This window comes from Podarcis raffonei, chromosome 9, assembly GCF_027172205.1.
Source record: "Podarcis raffonei isolate rPodRaf1 chromosome 9, rPodRaf1.pri, whole genome shotgun sequence".
NCBI lineage: Eukaryota > Metazoa > Chordata > Lepidosauria > Squamata > Lacertidae > Podarcis > Podarcis raffonei.
Genome location: NC_070610.1, coordinates 77631943 through 77643991, shown reverse-complemented (window position 1 = coordinate 77643991; position 12049 = coordinate 77631943). Strand labels below are relative to the sequence as shown.

Here is a 12049-nt window from a genome sequence, read left to right as displayed (position 1 = left end):
TCTCTTAGATCTGTCAGCAGCCTTTGATATGGTCGATCATGAACTTTTGGACCACCGCCTTGCCGACATGGGGATTCAGGGCACAGTCTGACAATGACTGCGCTCCTTTATCTCAGGTCAGGGACAGAGGGTGGCACTAGGGATGGAGTTGTTGCAGCTGCACTCCTTGGTGTGTGGAGTCCCACAGGGCGCAATCCTTTCCCCGATGCTTTTCAATATCTTTATGCGCCCCCTTGCCCAGATTGTCCGGAGCATTGGGTTGGGTTGTCATCAATATGCTGATAACACCCAGCTTTATCTGTTGATGGACGGCTGCCCAGACTCAGCCCCGGACACACTGACCAGATGCTTGGAAGCTGTGGCTGGATGGCTGCGTGGGAGCCGATTGAAGTTAAATCCTTTGAAGACAAAGGTCCTCTGGCTGGGTCGGGACGACATGGGGTTGGGGAGCCAACTCCCATCTCTTGCGGGGGCTCAGTTAGTGCTAGTGCCTTCTGTCAAGAGCTTGGGTGTAACCTTTGATGCCTCCCTTTCCATGGAGGTGCAGGTTGCAGCCACAGCAAAGGTGGCATTTTTCCATCTCCGCCGTATTAAGCAGTTGGTCCCTTACCCTTCTTGGCCACAGTGATCCATGCAATGGTCACCTCCAGGCTTGATTATTGTAACTCGCTCTACATGGTTAAGGCTGCCCTTGAAGCTGACCCAGAAAATCCAGCAGGTTCAGAATGCCGTAGCAAGGCTCCTTACGGGATCCTTGCCACGGGATCACATTCGTTCAGTGCTTTACCAACTGCACTGGCTCCCGGTGGAGTACAGGGTCAGGTTTAAGGTACCACTGTAGTATTATTATTATTATTATTATTATTATTATTATTATTATTATTATTATTATTATATTATACAATCCAACATAAAGATGTTGTTGAGTCCAATATAACTGAAACGTCTTCCATTTTCTTTTGCTGGATCAATCTCAGTTTTTAAGCCAAAAGGATGTTCCATATGGATTCCAAGGCATTTTAAAAAATTGTTTTAGGTAATATAGCAGGACTCCAGTAAGATGTTCACCATTTAATAATAATGTGGGACCTATGAGGTCTTCATATGTTCCTGGGTGTCAACTCCCTCCATCACAGGGCCACATCTTCCCCACCCTTAATGGAAGATATATTCATTTAATTATACAACTACCTCCTGGTCATCAGAAAAGATGGAGTACTAGATCCGGTCTCAGTTGGACGCATATAAATCCACTTGAATCTAACAAGACTTTGGAGATCATGTGTTGGTCCTGGAAAAGAAGCAGAGGGAAGCTTTATCCAGGCTCTCTAGGTGTGCCATTTTGTGTGTTTTTTGCCAAGACGCAGCCTGACATCTGATGCTGTGGCTTAAAGAAAGAAGAGGACTGTTGTAAAAGCAAGTGAATGCTTTCTGTGAATTAAAAAAAATCTCAGCTGGCAAAACTTAACCCAAGGAGCAGAACTGTTAACCCCTTGCGAGGTTTCCTGCCAAGCATACCCTTTTGAGTTAATATACCTTATGTGCAAATGTTATCTATCAATTTGTTCTGTGCAACCGCTGCCGTCTTTGTTATCTCTTCTCTTAACAGGTGAGCCTTTGCCAGAACGCCTTGTGCCTTTGCTCGAACACCAGCTGATGAGGACCCAGATTGGACCCAGACGCCCAGACATCGCTCCAGCATTGTTGGAAGGGACCCAAGACGCCCAACGCCCACCAGACGCCCGACGCCCGTGAGATGACCACCCTGCCTTCCTGCATCACCCCTGGGTGCTTTGCACAGCTCAAGAATCCAGCATGGATTGAAAGAGGACATTTTCTCATTTTCTTTCTTTCCTTTTGCATAACTGATTTTTATAGAAGGTTGTGGAGGCCCTGGATAGCTTTACAACACCCCTGCAGAGGAGGGTATTTGTGTGGGTTGTTCAATCAGGGAAATCATGCCCCGGCCTCCTTTCATTATCTTGCCACCTGGTAGAGCTCCACCCAGAGCCTCCAGAACTTAACTAAAGCCCCCGTTGAACCACAGCACCAACTTGGTAATAACCCTGTGCACGAAAGGCTAGGTTCACCGAATTACTGGCTGGCTTTGTGTCAAAGAGCGCCAGTGACAATTTGACATGTACGTTCCCAGCCCAAACCGTTACACCTGAGTACACGCCAGGAACTTATCTTTTGGCTGCAATCTGACTGCATGCCTGACACGCTTGGTGTGGTGACAGCTGACCTAGCAACAGTTGCAGGCAGCTCCCAGCTCCCAAAATTGGCGAAAGACTCAGTGGCCTCTAGAAAGGATAGTGGTCCATTTGGGACAGGCCTGGCGGCTGTCCAAAAACAAACAGGGGGGAATGAAGGGACAGGATACCCAAATCCTGTCTGAAATCACCCCAGGCTTCAATAATCACCCCAGGCATCAAAACTGTCCAAAACTCCTTTTGTCTTCTAAAAATCCAAAACAGCTTTTCTCTGCTTGTCTCTGCTTATTCTCACAAGATGCTGTGCATAGGCAAAATGTTACCTTTAAAGGCTAATGAATAGGCTCTGTCATTGCCAAGAATACTCAGGCCTGAGAAACGAATCTTATCTCATTCTAGTTGCAACACATCTGAACATGCTGAAAACCCCTTGGCTTCTCACCACCCCCTTTCCTGGGAATAGTCCCAAGACAGCTTTCTGTTCATGCTCAGAGGAACTCATGGGGCAGGACTCTGGAAGAAGGAGGAGAAAGGGGGAGGGAACTGGAAAGGGGTTTATATGTTTGTGCACATGACTGTGAACTCGTGCATGCTTTTGTGAACTATCACACTTGCTCCTTCTACCAGTTCATGGATGGTAGAAATAAAAAGCTTTTTCTCTGAAACTATTCTTTGAGTGTCTGTTGACTCCCACTTCCCTTTGCCGGGCGCAATATTTTTCCCACCCGAGGGCAAAGCCTCATAAGGCTACATTGTCTAGTCCCGTTTCAAAGCCATCTGATCTAGCAGCCCTTGATATGCTAGTAAATGAGTTTTTTCAAAAACTGTATTTTCTGGATCATGTCCTGGATCTGGATTTACAACCTGGGACCATGAGTCAGAGCAGGGCACCTGTACGCAGCCCTAGAATATACCACCACTCAGTTTCATTGGATGACGCTGGATTCTAGTATTCAAAAGAGAAAAACTATCTGAAGTTTTATAAACCTGCTTATCATTTTCCCTTTTAGTGACCTTTTGGCCCTGGAATGAGACCCTGCAAATATCATAGCTTGTAAGGAAAGTATTCCACCCATCAGACTTATTTCTGTTTGGATACCTTGGTGTTGTCATGGAACAATCTTTTCTCTCCTTTAATTTCTTCTTAAGGTTGTTTCATCCTTCCACTGGCTAAAAACCACCTCCCTTGTGATGTCAGGCATTCCAGAACTCCTCCCCTTTAGGCTATACCATTTCCTGATTGGCTGCTCATCATATCCAATCAGCATGCCACATAAAGCATAAACCCAGGAAAATGTTTATTTCAGATATGTTATACTACTTATTTTTTTCCAAAAGTTATTACTGTTTTATTTTTGAACCTTTAAAAACTTATCTAGAAGTACATCTAATGGCCTTTGTTTTATTCCATTTTTGGAAGGTGTGTCTTTTTCTAATGCCTCTAATTGACCTACTGTGTTTGGTGAGACACTCAAGCATTGCTGTATCCCAGTTTTTATTTTCTCATATGTTCAGCGATATTTCTTTTCTTTTAATAATATTTTTTATTACTTTGCAATTACAATCCAATAATAGCCTCATTCTAACAATACCAATTTATAATGCAATTATTAATACCTATTGTTCAAATACCTAATTATATAATTTAGATAAAATGGCCCCCGTGTGCTAGAATTTGTCATGGACAGGACTTCCCACAGTCAAGATGAGCAGTCTGTGTGGGTGGGGGGGGGGCAGTCAGTCAAAAGAGGCGGAGAAAGACTTGCATTTTTCTTTTCTTTTTTAAAATATTTTTTATTAGTTTTTAGCATACAAAACTTTAAAGACATACCACACAAATTAATATACACATATCCTTATTTGGACTTCCTTCAGCACCTCTGATAATCCTCCGTCTTAATTATTTCTCCTGCAATTCTTAACTTAATGTTGCCTTTACATTTTCTAACAAATCATTTCTCCCTTTCCATTTTTACAATATTTCTTAAATTACTCCTCACAGAACGTCTTGTAATCCTACAAACGTAATCTGATCGTCACAGATACTTTTCAAATACTCCATAAATTTAGTCCAGTCTTCGGTAAACCTCTGGTCCCGTCGGTCCCGGATCCTTCCTGTTAGCTTGTCTAGTTCTGCGTAGTCCATTAGTTTCATCCTCCATTCTTCTAATGTTGGTAATTCTTCTTGCTTCCATTTTTGGGCCAATAATATTCTTGCTGCTGTTACTGCATATAAAAAAAGCTTACAGTCTTTCCTGTTTATATCATTTCCAACTATATCCAAGAGAAATGCTTCTGGTTTCTTAATAAAAGTATATTTCAACATTTTTTTCAACTCATTATATATCATCTCCCAGAAGCATTTCACCTTTTTACATTCCCACCACATATGATAAAATGATCCTTCTTTTTCTTTACATTTCCAACATTTGTTACTAACTTTATACATTTTTGCTAACTTTACTGGTGTGATGTACCATCTGTACATCATCTTCATGACATTTTCTTTTAGTGCATTGCATGCAGTAAATCTCAGACCCTCTTTCCATAATTTGACCCATTCATTTAACTGTATATTATATCCAAAGTCTTTTGCCCAATGAATCATAACTGATTTTACCTCCTTGTCTTTCAAGTGCCATTCAAGCAGTAATTTGTACATTTTGGACAGAATTTTAAAATCATTATTCAATATTTCTTGCTGAAACCTCGATTCTTTTTCACAAAAGCCCTTTTCTTTAATATCTTGTTTAAATACTTCATTAATCTGATGATAATGTAACCAATCATTAACATACTCTTTCACTTCCTCATATGGTTTCAATTTCCATTTTCCTCCTTCTCTAATTACCAATTTCCCATATGTTATCCACTTCCCGCTCATATTGACCTTTTTTACACACATCATTTCTAATGGAGACAACCAATGTGGTGTTTTTTGTTCCAGTAGGTTTTTATACCTATACCAAATTTCAATAAGAGATCTTCGAAATATGTGGTTTCCAAATCCTTTATTGACCTTTTTTTACCATACCATAAATATGCATTCCAACCAAATCTATTATCATGGCCTGCTAAATCCAACAATTCTGTATTTTCCAATTTCATCCACTCCTTCAACCAACAGAGGCACGATGCTTCATAATATAATTTCAAGTCCGGCAGGGCGAAGCCTCCTCTTTCCTTTGCATCTGTTAATAACTTATATTGTATTCTTGGCTTCTTACCCTGCCAGATAAATCTTGAAATTATCTTCTGCCACTCTTTAAATACTGCTGCCCCTTTGATTATGGAATTGTCTGAAACAGAAATAACATCTTTGGTAGCACGTTCATCTTTATTGCTGATATCCTTCCCCAAAATGATAGTTTCAACCTACCCCATACCTCTAGATCCCTTTTAACATTATTCCACATTGGTGTATAATTATTTTGAAACAGATCAATATTTTTAGGAGTTAACCAAATTCCAAAGTATTTAACTTTTTTAACCACTTCTATACCTATCTGTTGTTGCAATGTTTCAACCAATTCCTGTTCCATGTTTTTAACCATTATCTTAGTTTTCCTTTTATTCAGTTTAAAACCCGCCACTTGACCGAACTGCTCTATCTCCTCAATTACTTCATTGATACTTGTTGGTGGTTCTTCAATTGTTAATACCAAGTCATCGGCAAAGGCTTTTACCTTATATTCATTCTGACCGACTGTAACACCCTTTATCCACTCATTTTTCCTTATCAACCTTAGAAGTACTTCCAGTACCGATATGAATAATAATGGAGAAAGGGGACATCCTTGTCTTGTGCCTTTAGCAATTACAATATTTTCTGTTGTTATATTATTTACAATCAATTTTGCTTTCTGGTCAGTATATATAGCTTTTAAACCATTTAAGAAGAATTGACCCATATCCATAAGTTCCAATTTTTTTAGCATAAATTCCCAAGATATATTATCAAAGGCCTTTTCCGCATCCACAAAAATTAACATTGCTTGTTTTTCATTCCTGGCTGTCAGGTATTCAATTATATTCCCTATATTCCTTATGTTATCTTTCATCTGTCTGCCAGGAAGAAAACCTGCCTGATCTTTATGTATAATTTCTTTCAGTATTTTTTTCATCCTGCTCGCTAATATGCTTGCAAATAATTTATAATCATTATTCAACAGCGAAATTGGCCGATAATTCTTTACTTGCATTAAATCAGAGTCTTGCTTCGGAATAAATGTAATATATGCTTCTTTCCATGTTTCAGGTAATTCTCCTTTCTTTAATATATTGTTCATAACTTCTTTCATTGGCACAAGTAGGATGTGTTTAATTTCTTTATAGTATCTTGCAGTGAATCCATCCGGTCCCGGTGTCTTCCCACTTTTCTATTGTTTTTTGGCTTCTTTAATTTTGTTTGTTTAGTCGTTTAGTTGTGTCCGACTCTTCGTGACCCCATGGACCAGAGCATGCCAGGCACTCCTGTCTTCCACTGCCTCCCGCAGTTTGGTCAGACTCATGTTTATAGCTTCGAGAACACTGTCCAACCATCTTGTCCTCTGTCCTCCCCTTCTCCTTGTGCCCTCCATCTTTCCCAACATCAGGGTCTTTTCCAGGGAGTCTTCTCTTCTCATGAGGTGGCCAAAGTACTGGAGCCTCAGCTTCAGGATCTGTCCTTCCAGTGAGCACTCAGGGCTGATTTCCTTAAGAATGGAGAGGTTTGATCTTCTTGCAGTCCATGGGAAGATCATGGATCAGAGTCTCCTCCAGCACCATAATTCAAAAGCATCAATTCTTCGACGATCATTAAATTCTTTAATTTCCTCTACTTCAATTGGGTCGTTCAGTCTGTCTTTTTTATCAGTCGGGATTTTTTGCACCTCCTTTTCCCTCAGGAATTCTTCTATTTTTTTAATATCACTTTTCTCAGTTCTTTTATATAAATGTCTATAAAAGTCTACAAATCCTTTTCTAATTTCTTTCGGATTGTCTGTTTCTTTTCCATCCACTATAATTTTATTAATTGTATTCTGTTCCTTTCTTTTCTTAATTTGGCATGCCAGCCATTTTCCAAACTTATTTGCAAATTCAAAATTTTTCTGTCTCATTCTTTTAATATTCCATTCTACTTCTTTATTTATTATCATTGCAAATTGAGTTTGTAATATTTTAATATTTTGCTTTATTTTCAAATTGTTTGGTTTTTTAAATTAAATTCTTCTCATTTTTCATTATTTGTTTTAGAATTTCTTTTTTTTATAAAATATTTATTAAAGTTTTACAAAATGAAAAAAGAAAAAGAAAAATACAAATAAAAAACAGTTCCATCTTTCCATTACATTCTTTCATTTACTTAATTTCTGGACCTCCTCTAACCTCCCTTTTTGTATTCCAATTTAATTTGTCAGTTCAGCAAATCCTTCCCCTCTTTGCTTATCCTAATCTTTAATCTTAAAATAATGTAACATTAGATTTTTGCTTATTAATAGTCCATTTTTTTCATACTCCTTATAGCATTATAGCTAAAAACCACATAACTTTCTATCCAACATCATTCTAACATTCATTAATTTTGCAATATTTCTGTAAATAGTTATTTGTTTTAGAATTTCTTTCCTCCCTTTTTCTCTTAATTTGTTTTTAATCGTATTCTGCTGAATAAAAAAAACCTCACATCACCGCTTTGCTGGCATCCCATACTGCACTAATTTTTGTACCCTTATTACAGTTATTCACAAAATAGTCCGTTAAATTCTTACGTGCCTTTTCTATTATTTTCTGGTCACCCAAAAGACTCTCATTTATTCTCCATCAAAAGGATTTATCTTCTATTCCTTTTATAACACACTTTATTGCATTATGATCCGAAAGTACTTTTAGTTTTATTTCTTGGTGTTAATTCGCTCCAAACCTGATAAATTCTTGACATTGACTGATTTGCTTCTGAATGATAAGTGAATTGTTTTTCTAATGGGTGTCTTAGTCTCCAAATATCTATCAAGTTACAATTCTCAATCATTGAAAAAAAAATAATCTTGGGTGATTTCCCTTCCTTAACTTTCCCACTTGCTCTTAATCTATCCATTTCCATTGACACCACTCCATTCATATCACCCATTATTATGATTTTCTGGTCCATAAATTCAAATAACTTTTCCTCCAACTCTTTATAAAAATCAGTTTTATTTCCATTAGGTGCATAGACCCCGACTATTATCAATTTTTTGCCTTGCCATTTGACTTGAACTGCAATAACTCTACCTTCCTCATCTTTAAAAATCTGCTGAGCTTCCAATTTATTTTTTATATACAGCACCACCCCTCTCTTCTTTCTTCTGTCTGATGAAATAAATTCGTTTCCTATGTGGTTTTTTAATTAACACCTTTCTATGTCTTCTCACCAGATGAGTCTCTTGCAAACAAATAATGTCCAAATTCTTCCTCTTCAAATAATATTCAATTTTATTGCATTTTTTTATCATTCATCCCATTAATATTCCAAGTCCATAATTTCAGACTTGCATTTTTCACAGCAGTGGGCGAAAACGCCCCTTCTCAGGAGAAGAGAATGTACCTTATCAGCACAGTGAGAGCGGGCTAGATGAAGGTCAACTCTCTGAGGAGCAGCCGCTAGTGTGCACGGCTCCGAGGTTAATGACTGTATGCAATAAATCTTCTTGTAATTACAACCACTACATGCTGATTACCTAAGCCAGTGTGCTGTAGTGGTTAAGAGTGGTAGACTCCTAATCTGGTGAACCAGGTTCGCATCTCCGCTCCTCCACATGCAGCTGCTGGATGACCTTGGGCCAGTCACACTTCTTTGAAGTCTCTCAACCCCACTCACCTCACAGAGTGTTTGTTGTGGGGGAGGAAGGGAAAGGAGAATGTTAGCCGTTTTGAGATTCCTTCGGGTAGTGATAAAGCGCGATATCAAATCCAAACTCTTCTCTTCTAAGCCGGCAGTCTGCCAGATCTTGACAGAATTCGTGGATTGATTATTTGCTTTATTTCTGTGTTTCAAAACCTTTTAAATTTCCATTACATTCTGGTCATAATAATAGACGTTTGTACAACAACTGCAATATTAATAACTTCTAGTTGTGTTGGCACAGTAAATGATTTATAAAAGGACAAGTGAGCAACTCAAACTCTATATTTGTTCTTCCTGTGTGTGGCAATTATTCTGTCTCATGTAAGAATCTATACAAAGCTTTAAAAATATTCATTGAACGGTTGCCCTTTTTTGTAATAATTTGTCCTGCATAGTTCAGTAATTTATTTTGCCAATCTTCTTCATTATCTTTTTTGGCCAAGACTTCTTCCTTCCATAGTGGTTGGGTGGTCTTAGCCTAGCATCCAGTCTCGCATATTGGAGCCAAGTTTTTAGCTCAAATGGTCCATCAAGTCCTTCAAATTTTTTTTAACAACAATCATTTCCCACATTTTCTTCAAATCTTTATATGTCTTTTCCCAGGCCTTTTTAATAATTTTACATTGCCACCACATAAGATAGCCTCTTAAACCTTTTGCCCTCCCTTCCTGTTTCTTCTCCAGCACAGTCAAAGCCTCCCAAATCATTTCACACATGGTACCATCTTCATCAGTCAGGACCTACCAAATCATTTCACATGGAATTCCATTTTTTGTCTATGACTATTCTTACTTTCCCTTGTATTTTCCTCAGACCTCATTTGTCTACCACTCCCACCTTGGTGGTTTGTGCATTCACCTCTTTTAATTGTCTCCCAGCCTCTGAAAGTGCATCAGTATTTTTAAGAATTTGAGAAGCTGTTTTGTTAACGTCTTCCTTTATCGGCTCAAAATTTTAATATATAAAAGCAAATCAAACAATTCATATTTTAAATTCTCTTGTATTGCAGTCTGGCTGGGTACTTTTAACATTGAGCTTTTTCCTTTTGCCATTTCCAATTTAGAGTATATTGGCAAAACCTACTGGTGTTTCACAACTTTATGACTAGTTGCAGGACCTTAGCCAGACCTAGCAGAGTAAATGCAGAATCCACAGAAGCAATTGGCAACTTGGCTGCAGACAGGATAGACGAAGCAGGAACCAGGAACTTGTAGTTAGGTGTTTATTATATACAGTGGACTATTTACCGGAACAGAACACAGATCTTTAGCTAGCTCTCTCTGACATGACTCACAATTCCTAAACTGACACACTGAACCACTAAACTAACGCATTCCAGTTAGTAGACCATTAATTATCATGAACTCCTGAACTACGAACTAACACATTCCAGTTAGTAGGCCATTAATTATCACTCCCTTGAGAGAGCTTGACCAGTCATGGAGCTGTCTCCATGCCTCTTATCACCAGGCAGACTTACTCCTTCACATGGCCTTTTGGCTGTCTGCCAAACCTTAATTGACTCTGTGTGAGTAACTGCATGTACACAGTTTCCCAACAGAGTGGTGGGGGCAATTCTCCTCTTTTCCCAGCTTCCTCTATAGGGTTTAATTACAAAACACCAAGCTCTTTCCCACCACAGTGTGTATTATTTTTAGCTTTCTCAGTACTTTGTCAAGGTCATCAGCAGTGGAAGCCTATTTTTCCAACCTAATCCCTCCACCTCTGCCACGTTGCTCACAAATATCTGTTTCTGACAATTATATGTACAAATCTTTGCATCCATTCATGTCAAAATAGTTATAAGAGCCAACATAATAATATTGAATAGATTTCAATTGCTAAGAACTTTCCCTTCCACAACCATAAGCGAAAAATTTAAGACAGTGGTGTTGAGGTTCCCTGAGAATCCATATAATAAATCAATGTTATTAAATTTATTTTAGACAATGTTCACAGTGAGTATTCTGGTCCTCTTCTTTTTCTCTTGATTTTTAGACAGCAAATGCCTTTTTAGTAAAATAAATACATAATTGTAAATCCGTTAATTTGGACATCTTCAGAGTAGAGCCAGTGTGGTGTAGTGGTTAAGAGCAGTAGTCTCATAATCTGGTGAACCGGGTTCGCTTCCCCGCTCCTCCACATGCAGCTGCTGGGTGACCTTGGGCCAGTCACACTTCTCTGAAGTCTCTCAGCCCCACTCACCTCACAGAGTGTTTGTTGTGGGGGAGGAAGGGAAAGGAGAATGTTAGCCGCTTGGAGACTCCTTAAAGGGAGTGAAAGGCGGGATATCAAATCCAAACTCTTCTTCTTCTTCTTCTAGATCCAAAAGTACTTTCCCAGAAGTAAAATAGTTTCCAGAGAGTTAATCTTATATTTCTTCCAGAAAACAATTATAATATTGTTTTGCAGGACCCCGAGACACCCCAATGCTCCTCTTGGGTTTTTTGGTGGAGGCGCATCGCCCTTGGGCTCTTCCCCTCACTCTATGGAGCCGAATCTGATGGAGCCATCAGATTCTCAGTCCGATTGCCATTTTGCAAGGAGCTAGAAGTCCGCTGAATGAAAAATTTGGCCCTTGAGGGAACTCCCAACGGAATTGAATGTTGTGTTTTTAAAGCATCTGCTACGAATATCACTTAAATCTCCTGAGATCAAGGATTTTCTTGATGAAGTTGAAGATTCAAGGGCAGCCCCACCCACATGAGTGCATTACAGTAATACAGCCTTCAGATTATTAACACATGGGCTACAGTGATCAGGTTACTGCTGTCCAGGAATGGTCTCAGTTGGTGAAGGAGACCAAGTTGGTTTATTGGCCCTCATCCAGTCCACCATTGTATTGAGACACTGGATAGCTCCATTTGCCAGAGCATAGTGTTGATAATGCCAAGTCTGCAAGTTCGAGCCCCATAAGGAACAGTTGCACATTCCTGCATTGCAGGGGTTGGACTAGATGACCCTCAGGGTC

General features: G+C 39.1%; 1 protein-coding gene across 2 annotated transcripts in view; it reads right to left on the bottom strand.

Annotated features, from left to right (window-relative positions):
- LOC128420553 (CD209 antigen-like) overlaps positions 1 to 3398 on the bottom strand; it is a 128316-nt gene extending 124918 nt beyond the window's left edge. For both annotated transcript variants that reach the window (XM_053402154.1, XM_053402156.1), the window contains exons 1-2: positions 3313 to 3398; positions 1192 to 1291 (exon numbers count right to left, since the gene is read on the bottom strand). The gene's annotated coding sequence lies outside the window, so the exon portion shown is untranslated. The remainder of the gene's footprint in view (positions 1 to 1191; positions 1292 to 3312) is intronic.
- Between the last annotated feature and the right edge of the window lie 8651 nt (positions 3399 to 12049).